The 14,225-nt window shown below is 40.2% G+C and overlaps 1 protein-coding gene across 1 annotated transcript in view; it reads right to left on the bottom strand.

The window, feature by feature from the left end:
- The window catches only part of TIAM1 (T cell lymphoma invasion and metastasis 1), a 229,510-nt gene that overhangs the window by 122,092 nt on the left and 93,193 nt on the right, over positions 1 to 14,225 (bottom strand). Inside the window, exon 6 of the mRNA XM_025201339.1 lies at positions 5,001 to 5,149. The gene's annotated coding sequence lies outside the window, so the exon portion shown is untranslated. The remainder of the gene's footprint in view (positions 1 to 5,000; positions 5,150 to 14,225) is intronic.

Raw genomic sequence — 14,225 nt, 5'->3', positions numbered from 1 at the left:
TGCAAAGGGTACTAATGCTAAGTTAAAGAAAGGGGTCCGGAACTGAAAGGCTTTATGCAGACAATAGTTCAGTCTGTATAAAGGATAGCAATAGGAGTGATGTTTATCCATTGTTCTTAATGGAGAAGTCTAAAAGTACTGCAGGACATTTACGTGCATTTGAGCAAATCACCCAAGTAGTCCTGAAGGTACTGATGGATATATCTGAGTGCAGGGTTAGACTCTGTTTCTTGGCTTCATGTCATTTAAAAGTACTAGACCAAGCACCCTAACTCATTTAAACATCCAATTAGGCAAAATGCTAACTACAGTAAATTCACTGGGTGCTTTGAGTGCTCAGTTCTTTTGCACAACCAAGCTGCCAAAGTCATTAAACTCTCCCTCTTATGCAGACGTGTTTCACAGAGTACATACAAATAAAAGAACTGAACCATCAATAAAGCACTGCAAACTAAATCACTATGTGGGTTTGAATATTTCCAACAGATTAGAAGAGCATTAGATTCAAAATAGGTTAGCAATGCCCTTCATGTTGTCAGACCCATCAGGTAGTAAATTTTGATACTCTCTTGGTTAGATTCTCAAAAAGAAGCAAGTTACCAGGTCCTTTCTAAATTAAAAAACAAAAATTCTCATTTTCTTTCTTTTCCTTTACGTTCCCCTCACCCTCCACCCTCCCCCACCCCAAGCTGGTGGTTGAGATCTGAAAAGCAGTTCATGAATTGCTCAGGAACTGGCAGAAATTAATAAAATGAAGCTCATTTATATTGAAATGGACTCATTATCATGCCAGCTGCCAATAACTTACAAGGCTGGAATCTTGCTGGCAAACAAGGTCCTACAGGCAAGTGTCCTTCCACCTGCATCTCATAAATCAGGAAAAAATTAATCGTAAACATTTTTTTTACCTTAAAACAAAAGACAGAGACAGAGGGGCAGAGAGAAATACCAGCATTAAAAAAAAAAAATTCTGATCTGCCTACACTTGCCACAAAAAATGTTATGGAAGAAAAATAAACCTCACTGTGGAATTATCAGTTTTTCCACTGAGTCTGTCATTCAGCTGGAGAAAATCCGCTCCAGGCTGAAATCTAACATACAAGGTGAGTACTTTAAAAACTATCATTATTATTTGCTTCTTTAGGTTCTCATAACAATGTTGCTGATTGCATGTGCTGTCTTTGCTTCTCTAATAAAATAGGGTTTGTTTAGGATCTCAAGACTCAAAAGCTTAAAGGAAAAAAAAAAAAAAGTTGTCTGCAAAACAGAAGGAAAAAAAAAAAAAACAAGGGTGGGCTATTTCCAGTAATGGAACTGATTATCATTAAATGTAAGTATTTATATTTAACACAGGGTTTGAGAGCCTAGGTAATATACACTTCACACGCACACAGTTCCTTGAAGATGTAAGCATGAATCACTGTCTAATAATTCTTTTCCTGCAGAGCTTGCTCCCATTAGTTATTAAAAAGGATTCAACCTAATGCAAGAATTTTATTTATTTTTAAAGTTGATTTAATATTTACCTTTACTAGTCATACAATTAGGAAACTCTCTATCCCCCAATCTACTATTTTATCTCACACCCTTTATTTCCCCCTACCACAGAAGTTCTCTGACTGTCCATGTCAAGCAAAGATTATGACAAACACTTCTAGCAGACAAGGTTTTCATGGGAATAATGAGTTCTCCTCCTTCAAGAGGAGTGGCAAAGAAGAGATGTGCTTTCTCACAGGTGATAGAGATGGAAACACCCTCATGAGATGATGGAACAGCTGGTTTCCAACAGTGACTTCACTCCCATGGCACAATAGTATTCTCCTTGCAAGGCACATTTCCTTGGTGGCCTGCTGGGTGCCAAGTATAAAGTCCTGGGTCTGACATACCACAAGGATCAACAGAGTTTATACAAACTCATACTGACATGGAAGTACACATTTGACAGTGACCATTTTCAACTTGGAAATACCTCACAGAATGTTTAAACCTTAAAAAAAATAGTTTTTCAAACTACTGTTAAAAAAAACCCCTTAAAATGTGACGTCTAAGGCTTGGTTCCTGCATATACATGTTTACCTTTTACTCATGTGAGAGTCCCCTTAAAATGAAATTACTCTTGTTCATTGCAGGATTAGACCAGAGACCACTGTTTGACCTTTTCGGTAAAATGCTCTGAAAAATCAGGTCATGCAACTTCAAAGGGGCTACACATCCAAGGCTTCCATGTAAGCCAATGAATGTTGTGGGTATGCAGCATCAATCCATTGTGCTTGAAATCAGAATCCCAGAAAGAACCTATAGTCAGAAAGGGGACTGTATACATATAGCACTTACTTTCTCATTACATCTACCATCTATGGTTTGGGATATATATTTATTCGCTGACTTTCTGAGAAACAACCTTATTCCCCCTATCTTTATATCTATATTAGTACTTCACAGTCAATACAAGTGGAGAGAGAATAAAAAGGACTGTGATCCAAATTCCATAGTGGCAAAAGCAGTGCAGCTTCCAGAGAAGAGAACACACATAATAGTAAAAGAATGCAATGCAAATAAGAGGTGGAACCTACTTTGATGTTCATATTCAAGGAAGAGTTTGCAAGACCAGCAGTTTCAATATGCAGTTGGTTACAAAAATGAAATCTTTCAATTATATTTTTGATCTCACGCAAAAGAATATTTAACAGATGTGATAATGGAGTGGAAAACTGGCTTTTTTATTTTTAAGTAGTGGCCACATCCTGCAAACTTTTACTACTATGTACAATACATATTAACATGAATTCTGTCATTTAGGCTAGGGATTGAAAATCAAAAAGCCTGAGCCTGAATTGATTCAATCTTTGCAGGTTAGTCTTACCTGCCTAGGTTGAACCGGTTTACACTCCACAAGCATTCCCTGAGGACTGAAGAAATGCAGGCACATGCCTGCAGTGGCTCAGCCTAGAAGCCAGGGGTGGAAACACCAGAGCAACCCTCCCTTCCCTTCTACAGAGCTGGGGGGGGGCATGGCCAGGCCCCAGCAGGACACTCTGATTAGGGAGAGGTGTAAACCCCCACTCTGGCCTACACTGTCTCAACCTTTTCCCCACTTGCTGCTCAAGGGGTGGGAGTGTTGCCAGACCCCAGAGCCAGGCTAGCACTCTAAGGCACAGGAGGTGTGTGCGGTGCGCAGTGCATGCATCTGTTGATGATACTGAGCTTTTCAATCTCCGTCTCCCTGCTTCTTCATACTGTCTGCAAACTTAACAGGGCTGCAAACCAGCTGGGGGCTGATGAAGCACATCAACATAAGAAAAGCCTCTCTCATTAGTTCAAGCTTTTCTTAAGCAGCTTTTTCCAAGGAAGGAATGGAGGGATGTTACCAGCTTCCTGTTGATTACCTCCAAAAAGCCCTAAGTGGACACTGTTCTGTCTGCCTTTGTCCTGTCCCAGTGAAATTGGAGACACACACAGATACCTCTCAGCCTTAGCTAGCATAGTACATGCCTAGGATCCATGCTGTGGGGAATGGGAGGGAGGGAGTGGGGAATCCCTGCTTGAGCAGGAAGTCAGGTAGACCCTGCTGTGCCTGTAGTCTCCCCTGGAGCTCTGGTTAGGAAGCAAAGAGACAGGGCCAGCCTGTTCTCTGGAGCAGACAGCCCGGCTGCAAAGTATCTAGAATGCTGGGGGACTCTCATTTAACTTAACCCAGGAAGGGGTCTGGGGCAGACATTGCATAAACCAGTTTGACCCAAATCAGCCAAGTCTGATACAACATTCAACCAGGTTTATCTTAAACCAGTTTCAGCCATTTTGAAATTGATTTATGTGCAATGAACTTATGTTCTGTTACAGGTTTTTTAACTAATTTCTGATCACTCAAACTTGTTTGTGTAATGTCTGTCCCTAGCCTTCTTTAGAGCCAGGGACTATGCCCAACATTGATCTCCAAGCTTGGCAGTAATGGACTGCAGGAGCAAGATGATTTTTCAACAAGTTAAATTTCAACAGTAACCATGACCCTTTCTTATATTTGCAAATAAGATCCCTGTAATGTGGAAAGAGTTAATTTTAAACCAGTGTTTTTGAATATTCATAAAAAGTACATTTTAAACTTTAAACATGATGCTAAGAATTATGGTTTTCAATCAGAGAAAAGAAATACATCATGTGACCAGGGCATCCAATCAAAACCAAAGCTAGAAGATCAAAACACTTTCAACAATTGGCTCACTTGACATTTCTCTTGGTTATAGATGTATTTTTCATGGTCAGGAAAAGTGTGTTGAGAATAATGACTCTGCAAGTTCTCTTTATAGAGAATTCATAAAACAGAAAACAAAGCTAAACTTGTCAAATAGATTTTTCCTCCAGGCTCTAACAACACTCCCACGTAATTCTATAAATGGGGGAGAGAAAGCAAACATCCTCTCAGAAAGCCTATAATCCCAATAGAACTGACAGTTAACCATCCCTGAATCACAGTTTAAGAAAACAAAAAAAACTAGAAATACAGCACTGAAAGTCTAGGCAGCCATGGTCAGGAACCAGCAGAGCAGCCCAATAGCCATGTCAATGGAAAGTCACTTTTCAGTGTCCCCTATTTCATATTTTGACAAGTGGTATGCACCATCTAAGACTGTCTTAAATTGCTTTCATAAGTACCTTGGGTATTTAAAATGTTCTCTCTGTGATATATATAACCGCCCCCCCTTCCTATTAAATGGCTGGAAAAAATGCTGGGCCGGGGGGGAGGGAAGGACCACAGGTAGGTTTCCAGAGAGATAAAGAACTAGCAGGTATCTTAAACCCAGACATATACATGATCAGAACAGTTTAAATATTTTTATTGTCCTCCCAAAGAAAGAGGGTGCAAAATGATTGTGTAATTATGTGTGCATTCATACAAATATATTAAAAAGTTGAAAAAGTAGGAACAGGGTTTGCAATAAGGCTACAAGAATTTCATATTAGTGACGATGATGATAATAATAATTATGATGATGGCAATTCACTTTTAAATCTGTAGCATGCCTGACAGAAGCTTTGGTGATCCTAGAAGATCTCTCAGAGAAAGACTCCACACTTCAACATGGCAAAATCTTGCTGGATGTCTTCACCAAAATAAAGCAACTAATTGCCAAGTGCTGATAATAGTGGTCATCTGGGGAACAGAAAACTTATTATATTGGAGGAAACTAAATACTTTGCTTTATATGGCTTCTCTAAGTAAATGAGGGATAAACACAAGAGAGAGAAAATAACTTTTTGTTATGATTGAATATGGGAATATAAGCAAGCAAGACTTAACACAAATAAAGCCAGCCCAAAAGGGTCCTGAGACAGCCAAATGACCTCCAGGGAGTCGAACACCAAAAAACAGTAGGTGTTGAGCATGTGTGCTGTGCTCAAGAGCTCCCTAAAGGCAGAGTAGGATGTCCAGGATATCCTAGGTATGACTGATTTTGGCACAGAGAACTGTGTCACACTTGAACCTGTTGACCTGGAATCAGAGGCAGCACCGGAAACCCAAAGTCAGGTAGCTGTTTATCCAGCCTGATGAGGGTGTGCCTGGCAGTGGCAAAAGCTCAGCTGTTTCCCATTTCTTTCTAACACTGTGAGCTGGGGAAGTTCTCAGCTGGAATGAGAGTGTGTGCAACACTGTCTAGACTGGACTGTACTACACAGTCAGTAACTGGTGCAGTCCACATGTCCTTGCACAGTGGTAAGTGCTCCACTTCCTGCGCACCGTAGTGATCAATGTGCTAGCTATATTCTGATACCAGACATTAAGTGGAAGGGTACAGACTGCGACATAACTGCATGTTAATTTTGTTGGCTACAGTGCACCTGTAATAACTCTCATGACATGATTTTGTCTAATTAAGCTGTCTCTCTCTCAGCTTGGCATTAGCAGAATTTAGCCAAACTGGGGCACAATATTTTCCAACTACGTAGCAGACAGCAGTTCTCCAACTACATAATGTTGTGCACTGTCAACTCAAATGTTCCTTACCAGTTTGTTCAGGGCACAGTTTCTGCCACTGAACTTGTGGCCTATTTTAGTAAGTTAATAATTATACATGAATATGTGTCTAACGTAACTTGCCCATACCCTAGTTTTGTCTGTTGACTGTTCATGAAGATGTTAAGATCAAGTTTGTTCTGAGCATGGTGCTAGAGCAGGGACAGGCAATTCTTTTGGGCCGAGGATCGCTTACTGAGTTTCGGCAGGCCAGAGGGCCACATGACAGGCAGGCCAGGGCAGATTAATCTTAATTTTCTAAATTTTTTAGGGGCCCCGCAGGCTGGATGAAATGGCCTGGAGGGCTGCATCCAGCCCCCAGGCCACATTCTGCCCACTGCTGTGCTAGAGAAAACACAATGTCACAATCTTTGACATCCAAAAATATGCAATCTAAGTTTGTATGTCACAATCTTTGGTTTTAGCTTTCATTTCTTACAGCAGACACCTTGCACAGATCCATGATCAGTCTCTTCAGTCCCCTGGAGGTTATAGGCCCTTGAAGCCAAGAAGATACTGTCAGTATCATGAACTGCCTGGTGATAGCACTCCATAGGTCACTGGTGGTTGTGTTAAAAAAAGGAAAGTATTATCACAAATCTTTGAGACAGCCCATTCTTCTCGAATCGTCAGAACCAGAGCCACCTAAAATCCACCTACCTCAAAGCATCAGCTCTGAATCTAGGTGTCCACCTCTCATGCCAGTGGCCTAATCATCCTGTTGTCACTCTCTCTTCATTCAATTCATGTTTAAATATTTCAGACCAAGTGGAACAGTCTATCTAGAAATACCCTACACCATGGTGATTAGGATACTCTCCAAAGAGGTGGGACATGTGGAGTCAAATTCCCTTGAACCAAAACCTAGGGTGCAGTGAGATCCTTCTAAGGGCACTGTGTAATACTAGGTGGGCAAAACTCCTACACATAATTCACAAGATAAACCCAGGGATTTCATATAGGAATCCACAGTGTTAAAATAGTCTAACCAGTTGCGGTCTTCATGAGTTTTTTGCAACAGAAGAATAGCTGTTTTTTTCCCAGAGTCAAAAAATAAGTGAAAGCCAAGAGCTGGTGTTTCTGAGGAGTGCTCTGAGTCTAAAAAGCTTGAAAACCACTCACTATCTTAGAGAACGGAAAAGAATATGGGTCTCCCAGCCACTGAGCAAAAAAGGGAGGTAGACAACACTATTTCTCACCTCTCCCTCATTTCATCTATTTCTAAATTTTGTTTGGAAAATTATTTTTTTTTACCAAAAATTACTCTGTGGATTTTGGTCAAATGCATGTTTTTCAACAATCACTCAGAGAAAAGTCTGACAAAGTACTGCCATGCCTGAGGTCTACCTTCGCAGCACTGCTAGCCAAAAGCATCCACATAACACACAAATTCATTTTAACTCAATCATGCCAGAACCCCTTGCTAGTCTAGAATTTCCAGTTTGGGGATAGCCAAAACCACATTTTTCAGTAGATAAACTATTTTTTAGGAGAGAAAAATTCCAAGCGCAAGGCAAAAATGATTAGGAAGTCACCAGATGGCGCTATTACAAATTGTGTTATTGGTTCTTCACATGAACATATAACCAGTTAATTTATGGAAAAATACTTGCTGTCAGATGTGAGGACTGGTTATTTTTTATTTGTTTGTTTTAAGCTAGGAGGTCATTAGTAAAATCTGTTCTGCCTAAATTTCTCTTTCAAAAATCCTCTTCTTAAGCGTAGCAGTTGCTGCACATTACACTTGCATAAACAAACAAAACATGACAGGATGCTAAAATATGACAGTGCTTAAGGAATTCTAAAACACAATTTGCAAATTCAATCATTCTTCGCCACTTTCAGTGATAGCTGCATTCATTCATTTAAACTAGAAATGCCAGACTAGTAGAATATTAGCAGCTCCATCAGGTAAGGCTATTGTAAATCTATTTAATACTTAATATTTTCAGCATGGGCATGTGCCATTTCATTATTTTAGTCTTTCACATTGGTATGTGACCCAAAATAGACCACAAAGAAAATAGCTAGCATTACAAAGAGCGATACATGATTTTATTAGATGGGAAAGCTACTGATATTTTACATGGCATCTTTCCCAGTCCAAATGAAAACATTAACTGGGGTAAATTTACACATCGCCATATCTGTGGACTTGCAGACTATATCTGCCTATGTCCAAGTTATATACAAATTATTCTACCCACCTTAGATGGAAATAATATTCCTACATTCATGCAAACTGCATGCAAAGAGACAAAGGACTAAATTCATAAAATCAGGCAGAAAATGTTTCCGTTTATCTGTATTTGTGTGTGTGCTTGTACGTACACGAGCGCGTGCTCCGAGTACCTCCTCTGCACATACAAGTGATGGTGTCCAGCTTAAAACAAGACAGTGTAGCATGAAGAAAGATTCCACTATGGCACTGTGCAAGGAATTCACAAGTGGACACTGACTCCAGTTATACTTGAATAAGCACTAAAAATACTACCATGGAATTCGAATCTCCGCCACCTTGAAATCAAAGTTTCTTCCCTTTACACATCAAAGCTACCCTGAAAGTCTCCTCTCCTTGCTGCTTAAATTGCAGGAAGAGAGATGTGGCTAGCTGTTTGGAAAAAAAACTTTTTACCAGTAAGTATAGTTAAGCCTTGGAATAAATTACATAGAGTGGTGGCCATCTTTGAAGGTTAAGAGAAGATTAGACAAACTTCTATCAGGAACAATTTAGGTATAGATGCTCTTTCCTTAGGCAGAAGAGTGAACTCAGTGACACCTTAAAGTCTGTTACAGCCCTTTCATGATTCTCTGACTTCTGCTCCACCAGTGGTCCCAGCAGCACTCTTTCAGAGATATCCAAAGATCCAATTCAATTGGATTCAACTCAAAGACAAAAAAACGGGTAGATAGTTTAAGCATGGTGATTCCATTTATAGAGTGTATTTTGGGGCACAATCAAATACTGAATACCTGTTCATGTAGAACAGGGCTATCCAACTTCTAAGGGGCCAGGCGATAAACACTGGAACAGCAGGGCCCACACACTGGGGCATGCCACAGACCTCCAGGCTGCACTCCCCATCCCCCTGCACCATACCATGGCTCTCCCACTGCCATGGGCTGAGCCTCTGGAGTGGGAGCAGGAAGCAAAAGCTGATGGGAGGTAGAGGGGGGAGCCCAGAGACACCACCAGCAGCTGGAGTGATAAAGGGGGAACTGGCCAAGTAGGAGCCTGGGGGCTGCACATTAACCCCATGTGGACTACATACAGCCCCCAGGCAGCCAGTTGGACAGCCCTGAAATATTCCTAACATCCCAGGAGAGAGAGGGAAACAAAGGATTTTTACATTTTTAATTAATGGAGACTCTTCTGTCTTGCACTGATCTACTCATTTTGCATCTCTTTCTTTAAAGATTACATTTGTACAGGATTTCACTTCTTGTTAGTATCACTAGCTTCTGCCTGATTTCAGACCAATACAGCTGACTACCTCTCTCTGACATCCTCTCATTGTAAGCATGAGACCTAAGGCAGGAATGCCCATCTGATAGCTGGTAGAGGCTGTGGAAACTGCCATCGCCAAGCGCGCTCTCAAATTGTCAGCATTTCTCTTGGGTTTCAATATAGCACATCACTCTTCCTGTCATACAAAAGCCAACACAAATGTTTCTTCCTCTTGTTTCCTGGCCCCTCTCCACCCCATTTTCAGAGGCCAAATGTAAAAAGAAAAGATGGGAGGAAAAGAGGAAAAAAATTAAAATGGTAAAATGGGGGGAGGGGGTCAGCTATAATTTCTCCATTCTTCAGTATGTTCTACATCCTTTGAAAATAGGTTACCTCTAGTGCATGAAGTGATCATGTCTAAGACGGAAAATCACTGCTGAGTGATGCAGAGATCCACAGTGGGAACCATAAAAAAAAAAAAAGAGAGGTCTATACTATAAACATTCATCAGCACAGCTCTGTCACTTGGATTTGATGAAGTGTCATCCCTGACTGACAGCTGTGCTGGCAGAAGCCCCCTCCGTGGGTACAGCTATACTAGCAAAATTGTGTGTTTGCTGGTATAGCACATAGTGCTTAGAAAGGTGAGGCTGGAGTAAGCTATGGCAGCAAATAGTTTTCCTATACAATCTTCATCCATGCTAGAAACATCACATCGGTATAATACATGGTGTAACTATACTGGCAATCCATTCTTAGTGTAGGCAAGGTCTCAGGATTTCCCTTTCACATATCTGCCCTTGGGGGAGCACAGTGTTTCTTTCAACCTTAGGTCAGCGTCAATGCTTTTTCTTCTACAATACAGCAAAGTAATTGTTTTCTTCCATGGCCCTTGTTATATGGAACTTTTCTCTTTCCATATTGCAGCAAATCCCAACAAAGCAGCGTGAACATTTGCTTTTTGCCATACTATCTATGATGCACTAAACTGCAATGGTGCCAATTTCAGGCTACACTAAAGACAGGCACAGCGGAACACAAAAAACACCCCATCAGAAACCTGGGTGTTGTCAAAAAGTCTCCACCCCACTGCTGAAACAATCCCCTCCCATCTTTTTTTTTTTTTTCTAAAGGGAAGGCCATGCAGCCAAATTCATAACAGATTACCACACGATTGAACCAGGAAGCTATTTTGCATTTAAATTTAGCAGCTCTCCTGTGCCATTCTTTCTAGGCCTAATCCAGCACACAGTGAATTTAATGGAAATCAACTTCAGTAGGCTTTGTATTGGCCCTGAGAAGAGGTAACATGGTTTGAAGTCACAAGAAATGTTAGGTCAACTTTTCTGATTACTAACTGGCTTGCAACTGGAAATTCTTCAAATCAAGTAGTTGGTCTTTCTTCCTCTTCCTTCTCCACCTCCCTCAAATATTTCCACACCAAAAATCACAAAGGAGATCAGAGAAAAGAGAACCATTATTCTGGATCCCATACAAGCTTCCTCTCAAAAGTTTAACTATCCTTTTGTCTTCAAACTCCTAACCAAAACGTAGATACACAATGTTATGCTTCAAACAAATCCTATTCGGTACAAGTTTAATAAACTCATGTTAACAGCTCACCTAGCATCCTTTTCTACCACAGCCAATTCCTGCAGCCAATACTTTTAGATAAAACAGCCAAAAAGCAACTGAACTGTGTTGTTCCTCTACAGAAAATGTCATTGCTTTAAGTTCAGAAGAGAACAATCTGCTTCAGGCCGCAGGAATAAAAAATCTTTACATTTCAAACTACTTAACAAGCCCAAGCACCCACTTTACCACCCTCTGGGTGACATTTGGAGGACTGCAATTAACTACTAACATTTATAGAGTCTTTGGTGTAGCAACCAACAGCTCCATTAACAATGACTTTCTGCAGGGATTTATGCTGTTTGTTTGTTTGTTGAACTGGAGATTTATATTTGTGAGACAGGCAGAAAATTCAAAGGTTTCTTTTGCTTGAAGTCTTAAACAGACTTAGAAACCTTTAAAGGGTTAACTATTAATGTCAGCATAAAAGCTGAAATACATATGTAGCTAGAGAATGCTTTACATGAGTTGGTCTAATAAAAGACATCGGATTCACCCAAAGAACCTTGTCTGTCCATGTCCTTTGACCAACATGGCTACAACCTACACGCTATTACATGATTAATTAAAATTTGAAATCATTTCACCCTTAAAACAAGGATGCTGTTCCTCCTATAGCCATCTCAAAACTTTTGCCATCCACTAATACATGGGACATCATTCAGTAAGACTAGGTATTTATTGAGACATGAGATCACAAGCAGCATGCCATTTTAACTAGAAATTTCTGCAGCAGTTTTAAATTACAGTACAATTAAAATACAATTACCTTATAATAACAGCCAGAGAAGTAATAGGGGGCCATTTTCTGCTACATTTTCTTAAAATAAGTGCTACTTTGTGAATAGTTTCAGTGATTATGTGGGATCAAGGAGAATAAGACAGTAGAATCTTCTTATTGGTAAAGAAAGATTTAATGTGTTTTGACATTAAACTTAGGAGACAATAATATAAGTTTAACGAGCTATTTGTCTCAAATCTATACACTACTATTTTGATTTAAATCTAGAGATCATCCTTCTTCAGACAAATATGAGTTACTGTTAGGAAGAGAGAGAGAGAGAAAGACAGAGAGAGAGAGAGAGAGAGAATGTGGAGCAAATTAGATCTGCCTTCTGTAAACAGAAAAAATCAATTTTATGCAGCTCTCTTAGTTTCAACCATCTTGCAACTATATCAAAATCTGCTGGATATTCACTGTTTTTCTTAAAGAACCTGATCTTGGAGTCAAGGACTACATAAGGATCTCAGCTTTGATAACTACAAATAAGAAGTTCTAGCAGCACAGTTGCAGAGAAAAAGCTGGAAATTATGAACCCTAATGGCTTAGTCACAAGAAGCAAAATAGAGATTTACCAGGGAGGAAGGGAAGAGGGGGAGGAAGGAGACAGTCCCCCTTCCTGATGCCTTTTTGAGAGCCGATTCATGGCTTCTAAGCATTTGGGACTGACAATACTACAACTTCTCATTTAAAATCTTGAGTGGTATAAAAGCCTATATGAAACCTAATCCTGAGGAGGTAGTCAGCACCCACCACTTCTTTTGCAGTCAGTAGATATTGCGTATGACCAACATCTTTAAATAACATTGGGGCTAGTGTTGAAAAAGAAAAGAAAAAGAAAGCAGATCTGACAAAGAAATGAGAGGAAATATAAAATGTTTGCCACTCACCCAATCTTGTAAACACTTAAGGCAAGCTGGTCAAACAACCCAGGCCCTGGGCCAGATCCAGACTGCGGGGGCTACTCCCAGGCTGGATCCACAGGGCCAGGGGGCTATACGTTAGAATCCCAACTGAAAGTATGTATATATGAACAATTTACTGAGAGATAACAGGACGTGGGAATTGACTGCACGTCAACTACTCCACAGAAACTGTCCTTGAGTGTGCTCTTACCCCACAGTAAGTGAAACCTAAACTACAGTAGCTTAGCCCTATAAGAAACAGGGATAAATTACTACAATTTAACTTCTATCCCATCCAATTTATGAGAATGCCACTGAACACTTACCACAGAGCAGTGATTCTCAACCAGGGTGCCAGAGATCCTTTCAAGGGTGCTACAGGCTGCCACACAACGTTAGCATGGTTATGTGGGCAAACATGATTCACAAGATAATGTGTCATGTGTATCAGCGCCCCTGTGCTGAAAAAAAAATGGCAGCGGGACGTTGTGAACTAAAGCTCATCAAACGTGTTTTATTTCAAAGCGCCCCGCCAACATTTTTTCAGTACGAGGACACTGATACACGTGACACGGAATGCCGCCGGAGTGCATCAATTTCCATGCTCCAGCAGACTCAATTAATAGACAACAGACTTGATTAACTGAGTCTTCTCCAACATGCTGGATTTCCAGCATGTTGGAGCAGGCTCCCTGCCCTTCTACAGCAGCCCTGAGATTTCAAATAGTTGCTACCTATTTCAGAGATTTCAAACAGGTGTTAAAAATATTCTGCCACATTGCAGTCTCTCCAAGTTCTTTGAAACAGAAAAATTGCTCTATTATTTTTCCATAGTCAAAACACAAGAGAAAACCAAGAGCTGACATTTTCCAAGGGGTCCCTCAAGTCTAATGAGGGGTGTCTCCAGTCTAAAAAAGTTGAGAACCACTGCCATAAAACAACTGATATGCAGTAAACCCCTGAGACCTTTTATGCCAAGGTATGTATTCCCATATACTTAGCCGCCACTTTGGCAAACAGTTTTCCTGAGAATTTTTACCAATTCTCTACAATTCTTCTTTCAGTCTAGCTAATTGTATGGCCTCTGATCACATTTGGGGTCTGGAGACCTCAAAATTATTAAATAATTTATTCACCCAATATATATCCATGAGAGGTAGAGAGATATTGTCATCCCTATTTAACAGATGAAAAAAAGAGGGTACCCCAAAGGTAAGGTTTACCCCCACCCCAGATTTATACAAGTTTATGGTAGACTGGGGTATAGGATCAACAACTCCTGGGTCCCATACCTGCCAAGAGATAAAATATTAAACATACTACAACTTCATTTATTTTTTTTTTATTCTTCCCTAATTTTGGTATTTGCTTTTCCCCCCCAATTATTTTCCTTTCAATGAGGACAATATAATTTCTTGGCACTTCTCTTCAATGGAGTTATTTGGGGGG

Source organism: Alligator sinensis, unplaced genomic scaffold, assembly GCF_000455745.1.
Source record: "Alligator sinensis unplaced genomic scaffold, ASM45574v1 scaffold373_1, whole genome shotgun sequence".
NCBI lineage: Eukaryota > Metazoa > Chordata > Crocodylia > Alligatoridae > Alligator > Alligator sinensis.
The sequence above is the reverse complement of the archived record's forward strand: the minus strand, read 5'-3'. Positions and strand labels throughout refer to the sequence as shown.